Source organism: Solanum stenotomum, chromosome 6, assembly GCF_019186545.1.
Source record: "Solanum stenotomum isolate F172 chromosome 6, ASM1918654v1, whole genome shotgun sequence".
In the NCBI taxonomy this organism is placed as follows: Eukaryota; Viridiplantae; Streptophyta; class Magnoliopsida; order Solanales; family Solanaceae; genus Solanum; species Solanum stenotomum.
In genome coordinates this window covers 15351919-15378147 of record NC_064287.1, presented here as the reverse complement: position 1 = coordinate 15378147, position 26229 = coordinate 15351919, and the positions used below count along the sequence as shown (strand labels likewise).

Genomic DNA, 26229 nt, shown 5'->3' with positions numbered 1-26229 from the left:
ACTAAAAACCTTACCTTTAGTGCTCGAAGAGGTGGAAAACCTTCAAGAAATAATCATGGGCCGTCTCTTAGCTCTGAAGAATGTAACTAGTAGAAAAATAACGTTTTACGGTTTTAATCCAGTCTTAATTCGCGACTGGACTGCTACGGTGGACCCCATCCCACCACAGCGGCCCTGCCCTGGCGGCTTGAATGGAGACAGAACGTCGGAATTTTTGTTCCAAACCCCCATTTTACAACACACCCTCAACCATTGACGTTCAAAAACTATTTGTTCATGCTAAGATCAGTTTTGGGAGTTCTACTCGCCCTAATTCGATTTCGTAAAGCTGTACGGGCTCCCTAACGTCTGGGCTATCCACTCATGTAATCAAATTCATTATTAGATATAGCATTGATTACCAGATTTCCCTAGACCTCACCTGACTCAGATTTTGTCCAAATCTAGACTACGCTAAGAATTTTGAAGTCACAACTCAAAAGTATTCTGGCCGAATTTCTTTCCCCATTGTCTTTTCCATAAAGACGGGAACATGTCATTATAATAGATACTAATTTACCCATCACTCATCCATGAGTGATAAAACTAGGAAAAACAGGCCAAAGTAAAGGTAGAGTAGCACCTGAATCGTCGAATAACTAGGGATACTTTTCTGACATGTCCTTTACCTTAGGGTCTGCACATTTTTTTCGTCGACTCTGGACTGCTAGAATCTTAGCTTGGATGTTTCTCACCTTATTCTAAGCATATTTCACCAACTCAACACCCAAAGGTTTCACACCTTCAGCCTCAAACCAACAAATTTAATACCTACACATCCTCTCATATAATGCCTCAAATTAGGTCATCTCAATACTCGAGTGACAAATATTGTTGTATGTAAACTTAACTAACAAGAAAAGATATTCCCGATAACTACCAAAGTTGATTGTACACATGTCTGCAACATGTTATCAAGGACTTTCACACAATCATCAGGATGAATCCTCTCTCACATAACCATGATAAAAATCATAAATCAATACTCGCTACAATTAGAAGTAGACTTGAACCAACCAACAAAATTCATAATACCTAGAAAATCATAGTTTTTATCAACATCTCCATCTCAGAACATAAATTTCCATGAGCTTTAGTTATATAATTTTTATCTTTAGACATCAGATACTCATCGAGGGATATGTCCAAGCATACAAACCCTCTAACAGCACTATCGAAATGCTAGATTAGTAATTGTGATGGTAGATTACCCTTAATAATAGTATAATTAGACACAATGACCCCTACATTAAACCACACATAATCGATACATGACCTCAACGAATAGATGAATATTAAGATTGTCAGACAACCATAATTATGCATGGTAGCTCTTCTATAAATTCTTATAAGCAAGGTGGTACATGTAAAACCACTGGAATACATTAACAACTTCAAAGACAACCCCAAATATGTCATCTGAATTAACCAAGTCTTCCCAATAATCCCACTCAACCAAGAGAACAATGCAGGATTGATACACCTGCTCCACCACTAGGGATCCACCCACAAAAGTAAAAACACACGTGAGCATACCTGGTGCATCATACTCACAACTATGTACAAAATGAAATAGATGGTCACATAAGAATTTATCGAATAATACTAAAGGTTATCCTCTGAAGAGTTTATACTAGCCATTTTCATTTAGTTGACTCCACATACTCTTCACATGACTGCACTAAATCCCGCATTCTCAATACTAACAGCCATCATAAACACTCCTACCATTTACCTTACTCTAAACCGTCACTTTTAAATTAAAACCTTTCTTATGTAATTTAACAATCAAAAGTAATAAACTTCACGACTCAAACCAGGTATAAGTCCTTTCACATGCTCAATACCTGATACAATTGATCATTTCTCACCTTGCAAATTTATTCCATGGAAAAATATATCACCAAAAATGTAGACTTACAATAAAAAATCTGAATTGTAAATTCAATTGTATAACACAATCCTCTTATCTATCAACATTAGCTTGTACTTTGAAGATTTTTATGAATTCATGGATCTTCCCTTATCGTTGATCGCATCTCCATCGATCTTACAATATATTTTGCTAAAAATTCAATCATACTCATTTCCAAACTCAAAAACAAAAAAAAAAACCCATAAAGGTAATGATGCCAGATCTTAAGAGCAAACACTTCTGCTGCCAACTCCAAATCATGTATCAAAAAATTTTGCTCATGCACCTTCAACTGCCGCGATGCATTAGTTATGACATTCTTATTCTGCATCAACACAGCACCCAAACCCGGATGTGAAGCATCACAATAAACAATTAAATCTTTACCTTCCACCGATAGTGCCAATATAGGTATTATGGTTAAAAGAGTCTTGAGCTATTGAAAGCTTTCCTCGCATTTTTCAGTCCCTTCGAAAGGTAGCTCCTTAGCCTTTGCAATCAAATCAATTATTCTTTCTCTCGCCTCTCACTAAAGGCTTTAAGACATCCCACTATTTCTTTCTTCATTTTGACTCTAGGTCTTTTAAATTTTATTTGACTGGTGTCCCACCATATCTTAAAATTGTGCATACAACCACATTACTTACCAAATATTAGAAAACCACAACCTTAGATACTCTCAAGTCGTAATTACTATACAAAATTTGCTTAACCAACAATCTTACTATATAGTTTCATCCCATCACAAACTCTTATTACCATTATGCTCAGTTACCCTTGGCTATCACTACGAAGTCATCCTTTTCATTGACATGACACCTCAAACTCAAGTATACCCATCAAATTCAAAGGACTAACCTAATTTTATAAGCACTTTCTTACTAAAATCTTCAATTACCTTCAACAAATTCTACTTAATGGGACTTTCTTTATCCATAAGCTTGTCATTCTGATATCAATGCACTCATTTATGGCTTAAGATAAAATTACCAGTCTTCATACTACCATCATTCTTCTTAACAAACAAGACAGGAGCACCCCCACTGGGAAGCACTAGGACAGATGAAACTTTTATCAAGAAACCCGTGGATTTGAGCTTTAAGCTTTCTCAATTGTGCTGGAGCCATACGATAAGGAGGAATGGAAATGGGGCGAGCGCTAGGTTCCAAGTCAATGCAAAAATTTATATCTCTATCCGAAAGCATACCAGGAATATCAGTAGTAAATTCTTCCTTGAATTCAGACATTACATGAATAGACTCAATAGAGGGAGACTCAACCTCCAAATCCCAAATATGAGCCAAATATGCTAAACACCCCTGCCCCACCATTTTCCTAGCCCGCATGAAATATATGACCTTAGCTAGCTTAGGCTTGTGCACCCCTTTCCAGTCTAACCTTTCCCTACCCGAGATCTCAACAGTTACTGACTTAGCATCATAATTAAGCACAACATAATAGGGGGACAACGATGTCATCCCTAAGATTATATCAAAGTCAGTCATATTCACAATAACCAAATCAGCCCAAGTTTGAAAACTAATAAACATAACAGGACAAGCACGATATACATGGGTGACTATGACTGACTCTCCAACTGGGGTAGAAACATAGATGGGGGCATCAAGTACATCACAAACAACATCAATTCTCAAGGCAAACTGAATTGACAGATATGAAAGAGTAGAACCCGGATCAAAAAACATATTAGCCATTCGGTCACAAACAGGAATAGTACATGTGATCACTGCATCAAATGTCTCCACCTTGGTCTTGCTTGGAAGGCATAAAACTGAGCCTTGTCATCTTAACAGACATTATCCTTTCCTCGTTGCACTACCCCTCTACCTGGCCCAAATTCTTTCCTCATTGGCTTTTGCATAACGACGAGAACAAGTCATTACATTTTAATTATTATGAACAGTGGGAAATATATTTCAAACTATACAACGAAAATAAGATTGATTATTCAAAGTGAATAGACGTTGTCATTTTACTAGGAATGGTTTTTTTTTTACAGGATTTTGTTCTTGTAATTTATAAAGGTTATGATATTTGTAAGAGCATTCAGGTCTATTTCGCCAAATGAAATTAATTCAACAGATATATTTTGAATGTATTTATATCTTTTCTCGAACTAAGCAGTATCTGAACTTATAATTAAGTAAATAAAAATGTGTCTTCTATAAAAGTTAACATTTTTAGATGAGATATACATTCACATATTTCAATATCAGAGCGAATAAAAATATAATTCTTGAGTACTCTCACCCTAAATTATAAATTCATGTATTTGGAACAAGAAAAAGAATCAAACATATGAGAGTCCAAGAAATTATAGAAAGTTTTAAAACTTTTGAATATATATATAAAAGTTTAGTGAAACATCAATATGACTCATCGCTTGAAAATTTTTTATTCCTTTGGTTACATAGGAACAAATTAATAGTACCGACATTTCCTTGTTTGATTATTTCAAATTGTTGAACACTTAAACACAATAAAAAAAATACACTCTTTGTAGAAAAATTATAATGTAGGCAGGTAATGTGTACGTATTATATGTTGAATTTCTTATATTTTTTTCATGTGCTTACTTCTTAATATTCTAATTTTAAATAACGTTATTATGTTTCTGATTATCTTTTTAAAAAAAATAATAATTTATAAACGAATATGTACATATGTCATGCCTTTTTATCTTTAATTTGATAGCACACGATATATTTGATAATAAGACATACTAATTATTATTGTGTTTTTTGTGTTTCTTAGTCTAAATTATTATACATTCTACCATGACCCCAATACACCGGGCTGTGCGAGCACCTAATCTAACACCTAAGTAGGAGAACCCTCGATTCTTACCGATTTAAAACATGCGGAAGGTTAAAGATAAATTGTGATAAATCAAATTTCAAGATTTTACAAAGCAAGGACTGCTAAATACATTTCAAACTTAAGATTTGTATAGTAATTAGTACCCCAGGGATCTCGTCTAAACATGCACAAGAACTTCTAAGATTACAAGATACGAACGCAATAACAAAAGACACAGTTCCCATCATGCGGAAGGAAAAATAGAAGTTGCTGAAAATTATTGTTGTCTTCACCCATGAAACACCACCGACCCTGCATCCAGACTATGCCAAAAAGGCATAGCAAGAGTAGTATCATTAAAACCACACATATGTTGAGTAAATTCTATAGTTGAGTTATTTCTAACTATGCTAATTAAGTCTAATGCAAAGATATAACAACAATATATTTCAAAGGAGAAAACATATCCGTTCCAAAAGACAAACAAGGGTTTTCTGTAAAAGTGAAGTAATGATCTTTAATTCCATTAACCTTGACAATCCATTTCTCAAAATGAAAAATTAACTCTTCTATTTGAAACTCCTCCTCTTGAAATATCTATATAAGCATGACCTTTTGTGAGCATAAGACATAGATAACCAAAACCAAAAAGAAGAGAAAAAGCTTTTCCTCCTTAATTTTCTTAAGCTTATTCTTAGAATATTTTTGGGAAATTGGTTTTGGGCAATCTCAAAACTTTCAACCATGAGTGTACGTGTTTGAGAGTAACTGTGGAACCTTGGAGAGCGACCGACTACTACGATTTGCACCGGAGTCGGGCCAAAATCGGTTTCAAAGCAGTGGCTTACCACGACACAGTGTTTGTGATAAGTTATTTACTACTTTGTGATTCCATTCAAATATCAATATTGTAGTATTTTTCCAGACAATTTGAAAGTGATTTACTAACATACAATATTGATAAATGGCTATTTCTTTGAACAAAAATTTTTTTGATTTGTCAAAACTTGAGCGTTTGGATGGAAATAATTTTAAACGATGGTCACAAAAACATTTAATTTTCTTTGAACAATAGAAGTTGATTATGTTTATTTAACGAATCTTCTATGAATGGTTCTAATACTATTGTTGATTCTAGCAATGTTATGGTTGTTTATGATGTTGTTAAAAAGAAGTTTGAAAAGGATAACAGAATTATGAGAGGACACTTATTAAATCATATGACTAATCCTTTATTTGATTTATTTGTTACTTATAAATCTGCCACAGAAATATGGGATAGTTTGGAAAAGAAATATGGTGCTGATGATGCAGGAAAGAAACAATATGTTGCCGGTTAGTGGATTAAATTTCAAATGGTTGATAATAAGACAATAATGGAACAAGTTCATGAATATGAGAACTTGGCTGCTGATGTTCTCAACGAGGACATGAAGATGTGTGAGAAATTTCAAGCTAATGTTCTGCTTGAAAAATTCTCACCATATTGGAGTGATTATAGAAATCAATTAAAACATAAGAAAAAGAATTTAACTCTACAAGAACTTATCAGTCATATGAGGACTGAAGAGGTGAACCGTCTCAAAGATAAGATGGAAAGACTTTCTCTTAATTCATCTAAAGCTAATCTTGTTGAATCTTCAGGTACTGTTGTGAAAGGCAGGTTCAAAGGCAAACAAAAGAAAGTCTTGAAAAATGAACATGTGAAGAAGAAAAAACAATTTAACAAGCCGGAGAGCCAAATTCAAAAATCTAAGGGTCCTTGTTTGAAAACTTGGTCATAGGGCTGCAAAGTGCTATCAAAGAAAGGGGCAGGACTCAAAGTAGGAAGGACAAAGTGATGTCCAAGAACATCTTGCTGAGGGTAGTGAAGTGATTGTTGTTGTAGTCGTTGAGGCAAATCTAGTGGCAAACAAAATCGATTGGGTGCTAGACACAAGCATTTCAAGGCATTTCTATGCCAATAAAGAGTTATTTCATGATTTTGATGAATCAACTTATGGAGACTGTGTTTACATGGGTAACTCTACTATTGCTGGAGTTATGGATAAAGGAAAATTTTTACTTAAATTAACTTCTGGAAAGACATTATCCTTGGACAATGTTTTGTATGTTCCCTCCCTCCGTAGAAACTTAGTTTTTGGAGCACTTCTCAACAAAGTAGGCCTTAAACTTGTTTTTGAAGCTGATCAAATAATTATTTCTCGTGGAGGAGACTTTGTTGGGAAGGGATATCTTAGTGGAGGATTATTTTATTGAACAATGTTCAAGATATTGTCCATAGTGAAAATATTTCAAATTCTGCTTATATTATTGAGTCAATCAATTTGTGGCATGGTAGTCGTCTTCTTAATATTGCTTTTATTAAAAGACTTAGGAAAATGGAATTAATACCTATGATAAAAACTGATGATTTTTCTAAATGTCATGTGTGTAGAAGCAAAGCATGCCAAGAAACCTTTCAAATTTGTTATTAGTAGAAAGATCGAATTACTTGAAATAATACATTCAGATTTAGCAGATTTCAAGAAAACTGTTAACAAAGGTGGGAAAAAGTATTATATTACTTTTGTTGATGATTTTTATAGATACACTAAGGTAAATCTTCTAAAGTCTAAACATGAAACTGAAATCATGTGTTTGAAATTCAAAGCAGAAGTGGAAAATCAATTAGACAGAAAAATTAAGAGATTTAGATCTGATAGGGGCGGTGAATATAGTACTAAAACTGTAGAAGATTTTTGTGAGAAAAATAGTATCATAAATGAGGTTAGTGCTCCCTATACTCCCCAACAAAATGGTGTAGCCGAACGGAAAAATAGAACCCTTAAAGAAATGATGAATTCTATGCTTTTAAGCTCTGGTCTATCTAACAATATGTGGGGAGAAGCAGTCTTGTCTACATGCTATATTCTTAATAGAGTCCTGCATAATAGGTTAGACAAGACCTCGTATGAGTTATGGAAAGGGTTTGCTCGTAACTTGAAATTTCTGAATGTGTGGGGGTGTTTGGCTAAGGTTGGTCTACCTGATTTTAAACGAGTAAATGTTGGTTCTAAGACTTCTGATACTGTCTTTATTGGTTATGCTCAAAATAGTGTTGCATATAGATTTATGTCACTAAATGATCATTCTATTTGTGAATCTAGAGATGCAAAAAAAATTTAGCATATTTTTCCTTTGAAAAATAATGTGCCGAGTGATGTGCAAAATAATGCTTCTACATCTATGTCTGTTAATTCTCATGTTGTCCCTTCATCTAATGTTATTTCTAATGAGCATGAAAATGAACTTAGAAGGAGTAAGAGACGTAGAATTGAGACAAGTTTTGGTCTTGATTTTATCAGTAGTTTCTTAATTGAAAATTTTGATATTAATATTTTAAGTGATGAATTAGTGTCTATCTATTTAATAGAAGAAGACCCTTAGATTTATGATGAAGCTATGAGATCAATAGATGTTATATTTTGGAAAGAGGTTATTAAAAGTTAATTAGACTCTATAGTTTCTAATCACACTTGGGACTTGTATGATTTACCTAAAGGTTGTAAACCCATAAGTAGCAAGTGGATATTTAAGATGAAATTGAGACCTGATGGTACAATTGATAAATATAAGGCTAGACTTGTGATTAGGGGTTTTAACCAAAAGAAAGGTGTTGATTACTTTGATACATATTCTCCTATGACTAAAATAGCGACCATTAGGACTCTTATTGCTTTAGCCGCTATTCATGATTTAGTGGTGCATCAAGTGGATGTTAAAACAACATTTCTAAATGGTTATTTAGAGGAAGAGATCTATATGACTCAACCTGAGGGTTTGGTGGTTCCAGGACAAGAGGAGAAAGTATGCAAATTGAGAAAGTCCTTGTATGGACTAAAACAAGCACCTAAGCAATGGTATGAAAAAATTTAATATCACATTAGCAGATAATGACTAGGTTGTAAATTCATCTGAAACTTGTGTTTATTCCAAGATGATAGGTTCAGATTGTGTGATTATATGTTTATATGTAGATGACATGTTAATTTTTGGTCCTAATGTGAATGTTATTAATGAGACAAAGAACTTTTTGTCTTCTAAATATGAAATGAAATACCTTGGTGAAGCAGATATGATTTTGGGAGTTAAAATCAAAAGAACTGCTAATGGTTTCTCTTTGTGTCGATCTCAGTACATTGAAAAGATGTTGAAAAAGTTTGATTGTTTTGATGTAGTTCCAGTAAGAACTCGTTATGATCCTAGCATACACTTGAGGATGAATAAAGAATCTAGTATCTCTCAAATTGAATATGTTAAAATAATTGGGAGTGTAATGTTTCTCATGAACTATACTCATTCTGATATAGCTTATGTTGTTAGTAGACTGAGTAAATATACTCATAATCCTAGTAGTGAACACTGGAATGCTCTTCATCGGTTGCTATGGTATTTGAGAGGTACTATGAATTGGTGTTTGCATTTTAACAAATTTCCTGGTGTTTTAGAAAGTTTTTGTGATGCAAATTAGGTAACTGACAATGATGAAGTTAGCTCCACCAGTGGTTATGTGTTTACTTTGAGTGCATGTGCTATTTTGTGGAAGTCTTCCAAACAGACTTGTATAGCACGTTCTACCATGGAATCAGAATTCATTGCTCTCGAGTTGGCAGGGCAAGAAGTTGAGTGGCTGAGAAATCTTTTGGTGGATGTGCCATTGTGGGGAACACAAGCTTTGCCAGTCTCTTTTCATTGTGACTCACAAGCAGCAATTGGAATTGCCAAAATAGTGTGTACAATGGAAAAAGGAGACATATTCGCATCAGACATGGTGCGGTTAAACAGTTGTTGAAACTAGGTGTTATTTCCTTAGAATATGTAAGGTCCAAAAGAAATTTGGAAGATCCTATCACCAGCGGCGTGGCAAGCAAAATAATCCTTCAAACGTCGAGGGGGATGGGGTAAAAGCCCATTGATTGAGGTAATGTGGTGGACCTGTTAGGCCTCAATATACACCATATTTTCTATCCCTATGGCGTGAGGCAGTGTTTTATAAGGTTGAGCTTATTTTGCTTTTAATGATTCTATAGTCGTGAGGTGGTCTATTTGAGATAGACTTGATGGAATCACTTACATGAGTGTAAAGGTGTGGTTGCCTTTTATGAAAGACTTGGGTCTTCTTTCTAGAGAACTCATAAGACCCAAGGTGTGTGTGCAGGACCATAAAAGCACTTTGTATCGCGGAGGTTGCTTAAATTTAACGATCTGGTTTGTGTTATGGGGTTCTCAATTTATATACACTCAATTAAAGGTTACTTAACTTTGTGGATATTAAGTTGTTGCCTCATATCGCTACGTGTCAATTCAAATCGAAAGATATCGACACTTAAGTACATATTCATTCCTTTTGCCCAAAACTCAATTCGTACTTTATATCTTTGCATTGGTGGGGGATTGTTGAGTAAATTCTATAGTTGAGTTAATTATAACTATGGTAATTAAGTCTAATGCAAAGATATAACAACAATACGTTTCAAAGAAGAAAACATATCCGTTTCAAAAGACAAACAAGGGGTTTTTTGTAAAAGTGAAGTAATGGCCTTTAATGCCATTATTCTTCACAACCCGTTTCTCAAAATAAAAAATTAAATCTTCTATTTGAAACTCCTCCTCTTGAAATGTCTATATAAGCATGACCTTTTGTGAGCATTACAAATATACAACAAAAACCAAAAGAAGAGAAAAAGTTATTCCTCCTTTAATTTCTTAAGCTTATTCTTAGAATATTTTTGGGCAATTGGTTTAGGGAAATCATCAAACTTTCAGCCACGAATGCACATTTTTTAGAGTAACTGTGGAACTTTGGCAGCGACAGGCTACTACAATTTGCACCGGAGTCAGGCCGAAATTGCTTTCAAGGAAGTGGCTTGCCACGACACAGTGTTTGTGATAAGTTATTTACTACTTTGTAATTCCAATCCAATATCAATATTGTAGTATTTTTCCCAAAAACGTACTGGTAGGCATCATCGGTCAACCCAACACCCACTACATAATATAAGAAAACAACTAGCAATAACATGCAATAAAACCGTTCGTTCCTGCACCTTTACCATTCCCGGACACTTCAAATCATCTAGTACCCTCAACTCTAACTTATGTCTCCATCAACCTACTCACTTGGTTCTTGATAATAGTTTAACCACTCCAACTCATAGAAGAGTCCCTGAATACCACTTTAAGCACTCCGACCAACTACTCACAACATACCCTTGCTTCTTCCACATGCCATACAACCCTTGACCCATAGTACATTATGTCAAGGCTTATTAACGGTCAATTACTAATCCATTTCCCAAGGTAGGATCTACCTAGTTATTCACATCATGACCACTACCCCCACTTCTCAACCTCTAAGAACACGGACAACCCTCTACCTGACCAATAGCAACTCTTGGACCCTTGGTCCCCACTCACCGTATCACATCCTGATTTGGGCTTGATCCTCCCCGGTTCATTCAACAACGATATACAACAAGTTTACTCAACATAGTAGAAAAATCTTATATAGGATATCACAATCAATTATCATTTCAGGAGCAATGTATCATTCCACATTCTCATTAACAAGTACATATGACAATTCAATGCACATGTACGTAACAATCACAACGGTGCTCTCATGGAACACATACCCAAACTATTAATATGTCAGAATGTGACACCCGATCCAATGCAACTATGTGTGTTGGTACGTGCCACCCGATCTAATGTATGTATGTGTGTCGGCATGTGACACTAGATCCAATGTATTTATGTGTGTTAGTACGTGACACCCGATCCAATGCATGTTAGTGTGTCCTTACGTGACACCCCATCTAATGCATGTTAGTGTGTTAGTATGTTACACTCGATCCAATGCATGTTAGTGTGTCGGTACGTGACACCTGATCCCATCAGCGCAATCACATTCACAATCACATTCATAACGAACATACTTATAATCACACAATCAAGTATTAGGTTTATGGCATGCAATTGTACAAATTTCAGTATTTTCCTTAGGCTCGACTCCTAAATCTTAATTCCATACACGTATGAATATAACAAAGCCATTTACAAGTTTAGATCACACAAATAGGGCTCAACCATCACCTAACCCTAACTCACATGGCGGGACTTCCCCCTACGGTACACATCCTACATAACAACTAGGATCACATGTATAATTATCCCTTATTCAATGCACGAAGGCTTCCATATGAATTCTACCATCGATTAGCAATATACCACGCAGTGAACATATATTTATAACTACTCAATTAATAAAACATTGCTTACCTAGGCACCTCATTAACATTTCAAAGACACTTCATCCAATTCTAAGTTTCAACGATTGTTTGTCAATATAAAACCCAACTAAATGAGTTGGGGTTGAATATGGTCAAATCAATAATAGGAATAGAATTTATCGAATAAAAACATCATTCAAATAAGGGGGTGACATGAATGTCAAATGAGGGGTTTTGGTTTGAAATTGTCAACTACAAACAGTGGAAATCAATACAAAGTAACAAGAATGAGACAGGTTCTTGGGATTTGATTCGATTATAGGCTAATATAGACAAATGGGTAATTAAAACTATTAGAAAATAGCTAAATAATAATGAGTAAGCTATACTGTAAAGGAGGTAAACTTTTTATGGAACAGTTTACCCCAAATCAAGTTTATTTCTCTCGAACATCAACAAGAATGCAAAATAAGAACATCATACACTTTAGTCCATTCACTCTCTTGAGTTGAATGGGTGGAAAAGGGTTTAGAATTTACTCTCTCGAGCTGAACCCATGAAAACCCAATACCCACAGACCATCAATCAATAATCTTAGTTTTAAAACCTATCTCCCGAGCAAGCTAAAAACACAAGGGTAGAGCTGCATTTCCAACTGCAATTCTTAAATTAAACCACAATTAAAGCTTGAACTCACTTCTAAATAGCATTTAAACTAACAATTAGCAATATCCATAAATTAAATAAGCCCATAATCACATATTCATACCCCATGAAATGGGGTTTTCGCTAGACATCATAGAAAGATAAAAATCTTTACCAAATTGAGTTTCCATCAACTAGGTAAGGTTGATTTCATCTTTACAATGGTCCAATTTGAAGAATCTCAAAGCCCCACTTCTAATTTCTCAAAAGTTAAAAACTTCAATTCTTCAAACCTAAGGAAAAACTAAGGAAAACTTGTCTCACAGTTCAAAACTTGATAAAAGTCTGTTCTAAAAGAGTAATTCATACTAAACTAAATGTTCAAAAATGTATTTATAGTCGACAAAAATATGCTGCAAAGCTCCACACGGTGAAGTAAGTCGCGCTGGCCGACCCACTCGTCGATCCGCCCTTTGGTCACTTTCATCGCCCTTCTGCCTTAGCCTTCAACATCCTCAAGGTCTATAACTTTGGGCTATCCAAAACTACATCGCGGAACCACTCCACAATCCTCCGACTACTCCTTTCTCTCGCTAACTTGGTTCTTTTCTTCAGGGCTTGGCACACTGGAACTTTAGGCGATCAAGAACTCATTCGGCGACTCGCCAAGTAGACTTGGCGGTCACCAAGCTTACTTTGCTTCATTCTTTCATATCGCTCAGCTTCTTTTTGCAAATTAGTGTCCTTGCTTTGTTCTTCAATCAATGTACCTGGAGATCGAGGGTTTTACATCAGTTATTGGAAAAAAATAGGCAGTTGAGGACATTAAATCATTGCAAATAAAGCCCTAAATGGGTCCAAATCTCGGACTCATCAACACCCCGAACCTACACTTTTGCTTGTCCTCAAGTAAATCTCAAGTTCAGCAGTTGAGGACATTAAATCATTGTAAATAAAGCCCTAAATGGGTCCAAATCTCGGATTCATCGACACCCCCAACCTACACTTTTGCTTGTCCTCAAGTAAATCTCAAGTTCAGCAGTTCAAAAAGGATGTCTCAAACAGTGCTACATAAGACTCAATCATTAATGCACACAATAAGACTCAACTTACTCATGCAAGGATCAATTGTGCACTCAAAGGTTCAAGTTGTGACTCACCATTATCAAAGATTCTCAAGTTCACAATACTTGCTTGAAATGCAAGTTCAAGATCAACAAAGGTAATCAAATGCCCTCACACAAAGATGATTAATTGTTCACACACAATTGTTCAGCAATTTATTGCTTCGGAATCACATACATCTCTCACACTCACAAAGATGAACAAAATGCATGACTTTACCCATAAGTTTGCCCTTATTTTCCAATCAACATTTGTTTCACCTTACTCAAGATCAAAAAAGGTCTTTTCAAGGCTTGTAACAGGGTTGAGTGTAAAGGTATGGTTATTTAGGCTCTTTGGTTGCTATCCTCATGAAATGTGGTATGAACATCACTTTCATTCCTTTTCTTCAACATTCTCATTCATGCTCAAAATTTACCAATTATTCACATTTCATGGAATATCGGACACCCTATTTATTTTGCAACTTTCACAACGTTTTCATTCTTTTTCTTTTTCATTCATCTATTCTCTCTCTTTTTTTGTATGGAGGGGTTCCATATTTTTCAAAACCATGGATCAAGGGGGACTTTTTGGCACTTCTTGATTTAACTTTTCTTTTCACCACACCCCCAACTTGGGCTTTTGGCCTAAGTATGCTATTCAAACAAACCACACTTGATGAGGATTATGGGTGAATGGATAGAGAGGGGTTACAATTTCATTAAGTTTCTTCCAAGAAAAGGATAAGGCTCAAAGGGTGTTCAAGCAAAGTTTAAACACTCACAAGGTAGGCCACAAAAGAGGTATAATGTCAAATTGTTTCACTTTTCCAAATAGTTACCTAAGATCATTTCAAGAGCTTGCATCACTTAGTCAACTGGATCAACATGGAAAATTCTAGGTGTTATCATACAAGGCATCGACACCAATATCAAACAAGACTCCACACTTTCGCTAGTGTTCAATGTTCATCACAAGAGACTCATTTGATAACTGGCTAGTCACAACGAGATGCAAAACAGGTCACATATATCTATGTAACTTAATTTGGCCTGATCGTTGCCACATATTCATTTTTGTTCGATTAAGAGAACTATTCAAGTCATTAGTATTGTATGACAGACACTCAAATTTGCGAAAGAAAAGCCACATTCAAACATAACAAGAGGTGGCATAAATTTTAGAAGGGTCAAAAACCATTTGCATTCAAAATACAGAGCCACGGACTTAAACAACCACAAAACAGTGTGAAAACACAATTTACAGCACAAAAACCCGAAATATACAAAAATAATAATCACAAGAGGTAGGTATGGAAATACCTCACCCCACCACAAGTAAAAAGCAATTTGTCCTCAAATGCAACAAAATACAAAAAAATAATAAAAGTGCCAGAGAGAGGTAAAGAAAAGTTTTGTCTACACAGTCACTCCATCTGTCGGGGCATCAGTGCCTGGTATCACATCAGCAGCAGTCAATCCACTAGGGCCTGCCATGGACATCTCTGTCAGGGATGTCTAAATCACCGATTGGACAATCGTCTCCTCAAGGTCAGGCAGATCTCCATAGATGGTCTCATCTGGTACCTTTATCTTCTCCTTGTTGGTTTTTTCCTCCGACTAACCAGCTGCCCCATCATCCATCGGCAGGTCTCCGATGGTGGTCGGAGGGATCACAGAAGAAGTCGAGGCATCCACATCATCTGTTGCCTCCAATAGTGAGGTGAAGTCAATGGACTTCACGTAGTCCACATCCTTCCTCATATCAGCAACCTCAGCTTTCAAAGTCGTCACCTCTGAAATAGCGCATTTCGACTATCACAAGTCTCTGCACTCGCAGTAAGAGTGTCAATAGATTCTTGGAGGGGTGTAAGTGCAGCTAGGATAACACTCTCAATCATCTACGTTACAACAGCTTCTAGTCGGATGGTCCTGACATCCGCTTAATGGGCTAAATGCCCCATCTTCAGGATCATATCCTGAGTAATCCTAGGGGATGGGAGGCAGTAGAAGCACCAGGAGTCTAGGAGGAAGTGGAAGTACCTGAAGGCCTAGAAGTCGGAGAAGGGAAAGATGCCTCTACAGGTATTGAATCAACATGCACCTCCGAGGATGCATCCACCGAAGCAACTCTACTCATGTCAGCCTCCTCCTGAGTGTAGTCGACCTCTATACGCCATATGTTAGTGGAGGATGTGGAAGTGACCTAAATATCCCTCTTCTCATCACGAGGAACTCCAGCACGCCGACACAACTCTGTATTAAAGACTGGGAATGGAAGAGATATATGATGTTGTTTGGCCCTGATAGCCATATCCTGCTCAATAATCAAGCCCAAGTTGAGTGTCTTCTGGGTTATTATGGATCCGAGATAGGCCGTTTTGGGTGGTGAATGATTGACTTATTCTGCGAAGGCATGATAGAGTTACTGATGAACCCGAACTAGTACCGAGTGACAATATTTAGGTCCTTGTACTCGATTGGAGCTCCTGGCTCAATCCACCTCGGGGTGGTACCATAAATCAAGGGTGCAAGCTAGCCCTTTATGTCATCCAGGGACTGCGCTGTAGTCAAACCCTCATATGCATGTGCAAAACCTATAGCCCTGTCGAGTACATTATTAATATAATCTCTTCTGCACCCTACTTCCTTCCCTCGGACCATGAAAGACTTCACCGGTCTGAAGGCAGTGACCATCTTCTTGCTCTTGGGTACCAAGTCACCCTATGTCGCATAGAAATCCTAGACCCAAGTAGGAATATAGGGTCCTCGGGGCCTGGTGAACTGCTCGAACTGGTGAAACTGGAGAGTGTCCCTCACAGTTTAATATCTACCTACTAAGCCCTCTGTGGATAACAACTTTTACTCTAGAATTGTCCTCAACCCGTCGGCCTTTAATCTATTGAGTAGCCGGGGAGGAGGACCCTGTACTGTTGGTTCTGGGACCATAGTCGGTGCCGAAGTTGGCACAATATCAGCTGCAGGGGGTGGCATCTCGAACTCTCGACACATTTGGGCGAGAACTAGCACGAATCTCTATCCGCTGGGACTGTAGAGACTAGTCATCATTCGGCTCAGAAAATGCAGCTTGGGAGTCAAGGGATTCTCCCTCGCTGCTGAAGTTGTGCTTCGGGACCCCAGATATGGGATTTTTACCCTTACCTTTCTCTCCCTTTCGAGGTTCTTTTCTTCCATTTTTAGAAGGGGTAGTTGCCCCCTCAATAATGACCATGCCCCGTGCACTTTTGTGAGGCGGCATGTCCAAATTGGTTCTTGCCATCTCTGCAAAAACATCGTAGAAAGTGAGAAACATTTGAAGAAAAATCACACAAAAAATATTGCACACAGACTCGTCGAACCGATCGGTGAGTCACCGAATCAATTTGTCGAGCTAGACCGGGTTCGCCGAAAGGATTGGCTAATTTTTTTCCGGAAAAATGGCCTATCGGCGATGGGAAGGCCCTTTCAGCGAATCGCTGATAGTATTCGGCGAGCTCATGCTATCCCGCCGAAAGTTACAGTGCATTTTAACAGTTAGGGGCACAAAAAGGGTGATCAACGAAGACATTCGGCAAGTCGCCGAGTGCATTCAGCGAAATCCAGCTGATCGCCGAAAGTTATAGAACCAAAATCAATAAAACTCATGAAATTAAAGGCAATAAAGGGAGATTCGACGAATAACTGAGTGGTTTGGCGACCTCGACCCAGCTCGCCAAACTGTCCAACGTGCCTACTTTCTACCCTAACTTTCAAAATTCAACCCTACAGCCCTCGAAAGCAAAATCAAACCATACACTTGTTCAATTAGGCTCAGACCCACGCAACCGGGGTACTCGGACTTTCCCTGGTTTGGCCAAAATTGGCCAATTAATGACTTTAGTCCTTAAGAATGACTTCAAAAGCTCCATCATTGGGCGAAGCACGTCATTTCGCACAAATATGGGTTACTCAGACTTCACCCGACTAGACCCAACAACAATTAACCACAACCCAACAATTTATATAAATTTTAAAGCACAAAATTTTGGAGATCAACAATTCAGGCAATGTAGGCAAGATCTCAAATTTAAAAGAGGAACACAAGCACATTTATACAAATTCAGAGAGCCCCTTCACACATCATTCAGAACAAAATGATTGCAAATGAGTATAGCCACTAAATAAGAGTTCAGGGTTTGGAAAACCAACCTTTAATGTTGAATATGAGAATTGAAATGCTAGGCGGCAAAGTGTCCAACTCCAAACACAGATTCAACGACTAGAAAGTAGTAAAAGTGCAAAAATATCAAAAATATAGTGCGGGTACGAATATAGGAAGTTAAAAATTGAGGGAATGTGAAAGAGTTTGAAGCTTAAACCTTTGGCCTTTTAAAAACCGTCAAGTTCTCGCCCTTACGACGACATTAACATTCGTTGCCGAACCGCTCGGTGACACGCCGAGTAGGTATTTACCTTGCTAAGTTTTATAAGACCTCCAGTTATTGTGGGGGTCTAAACGACGGAGTAAGTCGGGATCGCTGACCTATTTGGTGATCCGCCAACTAGTCCATGGGCCTGCTGAGTTTTACAAACTCCAATTTCAAAATATCTTGAGTCCAACGGCGGTCCAAGTCGGGCTCCCCAACCTCTTCGGTGAGTCGTCGACCGGATATTTTTCTTGCCAATCACCATTTTTCAAACGCATTCCACTTTTTCACATGCACAATAAACACATGATTATTCCAAGAACAAAAAGAAAGCAATAAAACTTGGGTTGCCTCCCAAGAAGTGTCTTATTTAACGTCGTGTCACGACGCAAGTCTCCACTCAAACATTATTCCTGGGGTAGGGATGAGACAACAAATGACCCATTTGGGTCTCTAGTAACTGAATATATATGGAAGGAGAAGCAGTCATCTCATTCAGCAGTGAGACATTCTCTTTTATCTCTTTCAACACTCTGTCTTGTTCTTCGATTTTGTGGAGAATGAGTGACAGTATGTCTTCTACTTGCGCACCTTGATACTCTTTGGGCCTTCTACGCTCGTGAGGGAGAATGTACCGATCTTTCTTATTATACGGTACCTCCAATTCCATAATCATTTTGGCCAAAAAATCCAACTAAGTCAACAGTGTGGCCAAATTCTGGTCCTTCTCTGTCTCCTCGTGGGTCTTAGTCATGTTATCAAGGAGTTGGGCTGCTATAGCATAGGGTTGTCGTCATAGACTGCCCGGAGAAAGTTGGTCAGCCAATCCTCTGTTCTCAAGACCAAGACTGCTATAGAAGCAGTCCATTAGCATTTTATCTGAATCACATAAATTATATTGTAGAGAGACTCGCCGATCCAAATCACTTTGGCGATCTAAATCGGGCTCGACGAAAGGATTGACTCAAAAATTTTCCTGAAAAATGGCATATCAACGATGGGAAGGCCCTTTCGGTGAATTGCTGAAAGCATTCGACGAGCTTTGACTATCCGGTCGAAAGGTACAGTGCATTTTAGGGGTTAGGGGAGTAGAAAGGGCGATCAACAAAGACATTGGGCGAGTCGCCGAGTGCACGCGGTGAACTCCAACTTCTCGCTGAAAGTTAACGAACCAAAATCAATAAAACCCACGAAATTAAAGGCGATCAAGGGAGATTCGGCGAACCGCCGAGTGGTCCAGCGAGCTCAACCCAGCTCGCCAAACTGCCCAACGTGCCTAGTTTCTACCCCAACTTTCAAAATTTAACCCCGTAGCCCCAGAAAACAAAATCAAGCCATACACTTGTTCAATTAGGCTAAGACCCATGCCACCGGGGAACTCAGACATTCCCCTATTTTGCCAAAATTGGCTATTTGACGAATTTAGCCCTGAAGAATGACGTCAAACGCTCCATCGTTGGGCAAAGAACGTTATTTAGCACAAATATGGGTTACTCAGACTTCACCTGACTAGACCCAACAACAATTAAGCAAAACCCTACAATTTATATCAATTTTAAAGCCCGAAATTTGGGACATCAACAATTTAGGCAAGATCTTTAATTTAAAACAGGCACACAAAAACACTTATACAAATTCAAAGAGGCCCAGCACACATCATTAAGAACAAAACGATTGCAAATGAGTATAACCGCTAAATACAAGTTCAGGGTTTGAAAAACCAACCTTCAATACGGAATATGAGAATTGAAATGCTAGGCGGCAAAGTGTCCAACTCCAAACACAGATTCCACGAATAGATAGCGGTAAAAGTGCAAAAATATCAAATATATTGTACGGGTGCGATTATAGGAAGTTAAAAAGTGAGGGAATCTGAAAGAGTTTGAAATTTAAACCTTTGGCCTTTTAAAAACCGTCCAGTTCTTGACCTTTCGCCGAGATTAATATTCATCACCGAACTACTCGGTGACACACCGAGTGGGTATTTAGCTCACCGAGTTTTATAGGACCTCCATTTAATGTAGGGGCCCAAACGATGGACTAGGTAGGGATTGTCGACTTGTTCAGCGATCCGCCGACTAGTCCATGGGCCCAATGAGGTTTCAGACTCTAATATCAAAATTTCTTCAGTCTAACGGTGGTCCAAGTCAAGCTCACCGATCAGATATTTTGCTCGCCAAACACCAATTTTCAAACGCATTCCACTTTTACACCTACACAATCAACACACAATCATTCCAAGAACAAAAAGAAAGCAATAAAACTTAGGTTGCCACCCAATAAGGGCCTTATTTAATGTCGTGGCATGACACAAGTCCCCAGTCAAACTTCATACCTGGGTAGGGATGAGACAACACATGATCCATTTAGGTCTCCAGTAGCTGAATAGATATGGAGTGAGAAGCAGTCATCTGATTGAGCAGTGAGACATTCTCTTTTATCTCTTCCAACACTTTGTCATGTTTTTCGACTTTTTGGAGAATGAGTGAGAGTATCTCTTGTACTTGTCCACCCTCTTACTCCTTGGGCCTTCTACATTCATGAGGGGGAATGTATCATTATTTCTTCTCGTACGGCACCTCTAATTCCATAATCTTTTTGGCTAACAGATCCAGTTGAGTCAACAGTGCAGCCAAATTTTGGTCTTTCTTTATCTCCTTGTGAGTCTAAGTCATGTGATCAAGGAGTTGGGCTTCTATAGCATAGGGATGCCGTCTTACACAGCCCGGAGAAAGTTGGTCGGCCAATCCTCTGTTCTCATGACCAAGACCGCTATAGAAGCCGTCCACTAGCATTTTATCTGAGATTGAGTTAGGCATTGTAGCAATATAGTCTAAAATCTTAGCCACAACTCATGGATTGACTCACCCTCCAATTGCCTAAAATATAGGATGTTATCCATAAGAATAATTATTTTTGAAGGAGGGTGGTCCACATAGTTACAGTTGCTGCAAGACATGTTCCTTTCTCTGTTCATACACAAGCAACACACAAACCAAAACTAAAAGTAAGTAGATTGAACTATGACTAAAAAGAGCAAAATTCAACTTCATAAAACGAATCTTTAACAACACCACTCCCATGCAGTGGTGCCATTTTGATTAACGTTTCAATGACACTTCATCCAATTCTATGGGTGACCGATCATTAGTTAGTATAAAACCCAACTAAATGAATTGGGGTCGAATCCCAAAGGGAGCGGTACGTGCTTAAGATTCAATAGGAAAGTGTGACTATGGTCAAATTAGTCATGGGAATAGAATTTATCAAATAAAACATCATTCAAATTAGGGGGTGACACGAATGTTAAATGGGGGGTTCTGGTTTGAAAATGTCAATTACAAATAGCGGAAATCAATACGAAGTAACAAGAATGAGAGGGGTTCTTGGGATATGATTCAATTATAGGCTAATATAGGCAAATGGGTAATTGCAACTATTAGAAAATAGCTAAATATTTGTGAGTAAGCTAGACTATAGAGGAGGTAAACTTTCTCTCAAACAGTTAACCCCGAATCAAGTAGATTTCTCTCGAACATCAACAAGCAAGCAAAATAACAACAGCCTACACTTTAGTCCATTCACTCTCTCAAGCTGAATGTGTGGAAAAACGTTTAGGAGTCACTCTTTCGAGCTGAACCCATGACAACCCAATACCTGGAGACCATCCATCAATAATCTTAGTTTTAAAACCTCTCTCTCGAGTAAGCCAAAAACACAAGGGTAGAACTGCAATTGCAACTACAATTCTTAAATTAAACCACAATTAATGATTGAACTAACTTCTAAATAGAATTTAAACTAACAATTAGCAATACCCATAAACTAAATCAGCCCATAATCACATAATCACACCCCAAGAATTGGGGTTTTAGCTAGATATCATAAAAAGATAAAAATTGTTATCAAATTAAGTTTTCATCAACTCGATAAGATTGATTTCGTCTTTACAATGGTCCAATTCCAAGAATCTCAAAGACCCACTTCCAATTTCTCAATAGTGTAAAAACTTCAATTGTTCAAATCTAAGGAAAAACTAGAGAAAACTTGTCTCACAGTTCAAAACTTGATAAAAGTCTGTTCTGAAAGAGTAATTCATGCTAAACTAAATGTTCAAAAATATATTTATAGTCGCCAAAAATATGCTGCAAAGAGCCACTCGGCGAAGTAAGTCGCACTCGCGGATCCACTCTTTGGTCACTTCCATCACCCTTCTGCCTTGGCCTTCAACATCCTCAAGGTCTGTAACTTTGGGTGATCCAACACAGCATCACGAAACTACTCAACGATCCGCCAACTTCTCCTTTCTTTCGCCAACTTGGCTCTTTCCTTCAGAGCTTGGAACACTAGAACTTTAGGCGGTCAAGAAGCCGTTCAGCGACTCACCAAGTAGACTTGGCGGTCACTAGGCTTACTTTGCTGCATTCTTTCAGCTCGCTTCGTTCCTTTCTGCAAATTAGTGTCCTTGCTTTGTTCCTCAATCAATGTACCTGAAATTGAGGGTTTTACATAAGTTATTGGCACAAAATAAGCATTTGAGGACACTAAATCACTTTAAATAAAGCCCTAAATGAGTCTAAATCATGGACTCATCAGCGCCAAGCAGTTGTAGAGAGATTATAGCTCCAATCTGGGATTCCGAATGATGAGGCGGTGATTTTTTACCAAAATCTCTAGTCTATCAACATCTTTATGCTAGAAATCTCTTTCTCCTTCTTTCCCAAATTTAGAACGGTCTGGAGGGTTTTTAGAGGTGGTCCTCGCCTCTTTTGATGTTTTTGGAAAAAGGAGAAATAAAACTTTGTGTTATTTAAGTTCTATCCCATTATTCCCACTCTGGCGCTCCCCATCCCGCTAGAGTGCTACTGCTCTAACGGCATCTGGTCCACTCTGGCGGGACAGTGGCCCCAGTATTTTTCTAACGTTTTGCTTTTCCTAAAAAACAACGGTTCGTGTCGTTACACATTCTTGCATTTCTTGCGTCATTTTTTACTGAATGATAAATATAATTCTCGGAACAACAAAACATTTCATGCTTTTGTATGTCTAATTTGTTAGCACACAATATATTTGATAATAAAGCATACTACGTTCTTATATTTAGTTCGTTTCTTAGACTAATGTACTCATGCATTTCTTGTATTTTTTTACTGAATAATAATGACAATTCACGAAACAACAAATATGCTATGCATTGTATCTCTAATTTGTTAGCAAATATTATATCGGATAATAAAACATATTACGTGCTATCATTATATTTTTTTTCTTGGATTAAAGTACACATTCATTTCTTGCATTTTCTCACTGAATAATAATGATGATTCTTGGAAACATAAAAATAACATGCTTTTGTATCTCTAAATCGTCAGCACACATTATATTTAATAACAAAACATACTACTTGCTATCATTTTTTTTGTTACTTACTCAAAATATTCATGTATTTTATGTTTTATTTTTTGCTAAATAATAAAGTTTATTTTTAGAATAAGAAAAAATTCAGATACTTCTTGGAGCTTCTAGTAAGTTTGAGTAAAATATATTTTGATACTTTTTTATTAAATAAATATTTATATAATATTACAACTTAATGGTTAAGGTGAATATTTAAAGAATATAATGAATTTTCTAGATTTTTTTTTGTATTTAGAACCATCTATTTTCTAGTATAAATATGTGTCACCTTAATCAGTTGTAACCAAGCCAGGTCAAAAAACAAAGTTCTCTTGCCTAAAACCCTCATTCTCCTTCATGAATACTTCCCTTCTCACCACCCAAAACGTGAAAAATTTGAAGAATGAAAATCCTCATGTTCTTATAGCACTACACCCGGGCCAAGGCCAAATTAATACATGTCTTCAATTTTCCAACAATTAATCAATCTAGGCATTGAAGTCACTTTAACCACGAGCCTATCAACTTTCAGTAAAATAAAAAACTTCCAAGCGTTGAAGGATTAAGCTTTGCTCCTTTCTCTAATGGATATGATGGAAAATTCAAGTCAAGTTAAGTTGATGACTTTCATTTGTTCTATTATTCTGTAAAGTCTCGCGGGTCAAAATTCATTTTCAATTTGATACAATCAAATGCAAAAAATGGTACCCATTTTTCACATGTCATCTATTCAATTATCATGGAATGGGTTGGTTTAGTGGCGAAAAAAATTTATGTCCCATCTACATTATTTTGGATCCAACCTGCCACAGTTTTTGATGTTTACTATTATAGATTCACAAGTTATTCTGATTATATCAAAAATTGTAATGCTAAGGATAAAATAATAGTGTTACAAGAATTGCCACCACTTAGTCCAATTGATTTTCTGCCTTTTGTGTTTGATGACGTGGAAAGTACCAATTGGGCAAGTAAGTCTATTAAAAGACAAATTGAAATGTTAGGTATTGAAGAAAATCCAAGAGTTCTGGTGAACACTTTTGAAGCTTTGGAGTTTGATTCTTTGTGAATTTTAAAGCATGTGACTATAGTGGGAATTGGGCCTTCCATTCCTTTAATATTTCTTGATTATGATACTTTTTTAGCTGATATGATTTAGATTAGTTCGAAGAATTATATGGATTGGTTGAACTCAAAGGATAAGGGATCGATTATCTACATAGCATTTGGAAGCTACTCCGAAATATCAACTCAATTGATCGAGGAGATTGGTCACGGATTGCTGAAATGTGGGAGGCATTTTTTAGGGCGAATAGGGAAGGACAAGACGGAGAAAAGATGGAGGACAAGTTGAGTTGCAAAGACGAACTTGAAAAGCAGGGGAAGATAGTGAATTGGTGCTCGCAAGTGGAAGTTCTTAAACACCCTTCTGTTGGTTGTTTTCTGACTCACTGTGGATGAAATTCAACTTTGGAGAGCATAGCATCTGAGGTACCTATCGTGGCAGGCCCACTCTGGAACGATCAAGTTTGTAATGCAAAACTCATTCAAGATATCTGGAAGAATGGTGTTAGAGTTAATGTCAGTGAAGATGGTGTCGTGGTATAACGATCGCGATGGGAAGCGGCTAAGAAGGGGAAGAATTGAGAAGAAATGTCAAGAAATGGAGTGATTTAGCTAAGGAAGCTATGAAGGAAAATGGTACATCAAGTGTGAATCTCAAGGCTTTTTCTAATGAGTTTTTACTTGGTCATAATGAGTACTAAATCACTCCTGAATAGATGATTTTAATAAAATAGCTAGTAAATAATTAGTTTCTTAAGAGCTTGTTCTCCGTTTCAGAAAAAAATTGTTAATTTGTTTGAAATTATTCAAAATGAAATAATTTTCTTAGTTTCTGAAATAATTATTTTAATTTCTTCCTCACTTAAAACTTTAATTATTTTCTTTCATTAATTTCTTATTCTTTCACTTTTAATTATTTTTAGAAAATTATTTTTGTTTTTTAAAAATATAAATAAAAAGTGTCCTTAAATTTAACGGATTTTTTTAATGTTTTATTTGATTTTATTTACTCATTTTAATATCTATTCCAAATTAACTTATTTTATATATATAAGACTTTTGTAATTAAACTTCAAATAAAGTCAAAAGAAAAGACAAAGTAAATAAAAAGAGTAAATACAATCAATAGAAAAATAAAAGAGAAAAAACAATGAATGAAGGTAAAAAATATTTTAAATAGGTATAAAAAATCCAAAACACACATGTATAAACTTAATTTAACTACAAGATAAAGAAAATAAAAACATATCAAACAGTTATTTAATAAAAAAAAAAAAAGCTTTAAAAACATTTTTTTTAAAAAAATAATATTTACACACGTTACAAGCACGTGTGTACAAACACAATAAACTTATTTTGTTGAAGGTGTCACATCAGCACAAAAGGTGCAGGAATATGAAAAATTGAGTACGAGAGATAATAGGACCCTAATTAAATCAGGGCATGTCGCTGATATTTCTGTCATAGTTCATGAGGGGTGCTTATGCATTATCCCTTATTTTCTTAAAAAACAAAATTTATAATCAAATATACACTTATGTCATGCTTCTGTAACTCTAATT

At 36.8% G+C, this 26229-nt stretch overlaps 1 pseudogene; it reads left to right on the top strand.

Moving 5' to 3' along the window:
* Nucleotides 1-23959: 23959 nt before the first annotated feature.
* Nucleotides 23960-25368, top strand: LOC125869351 (UDP-glycosyltransferase 75C1-like; annotated as a pseudogene).
* Nucleotides 25369-26229: the final 861 nt, after the last annotated feature.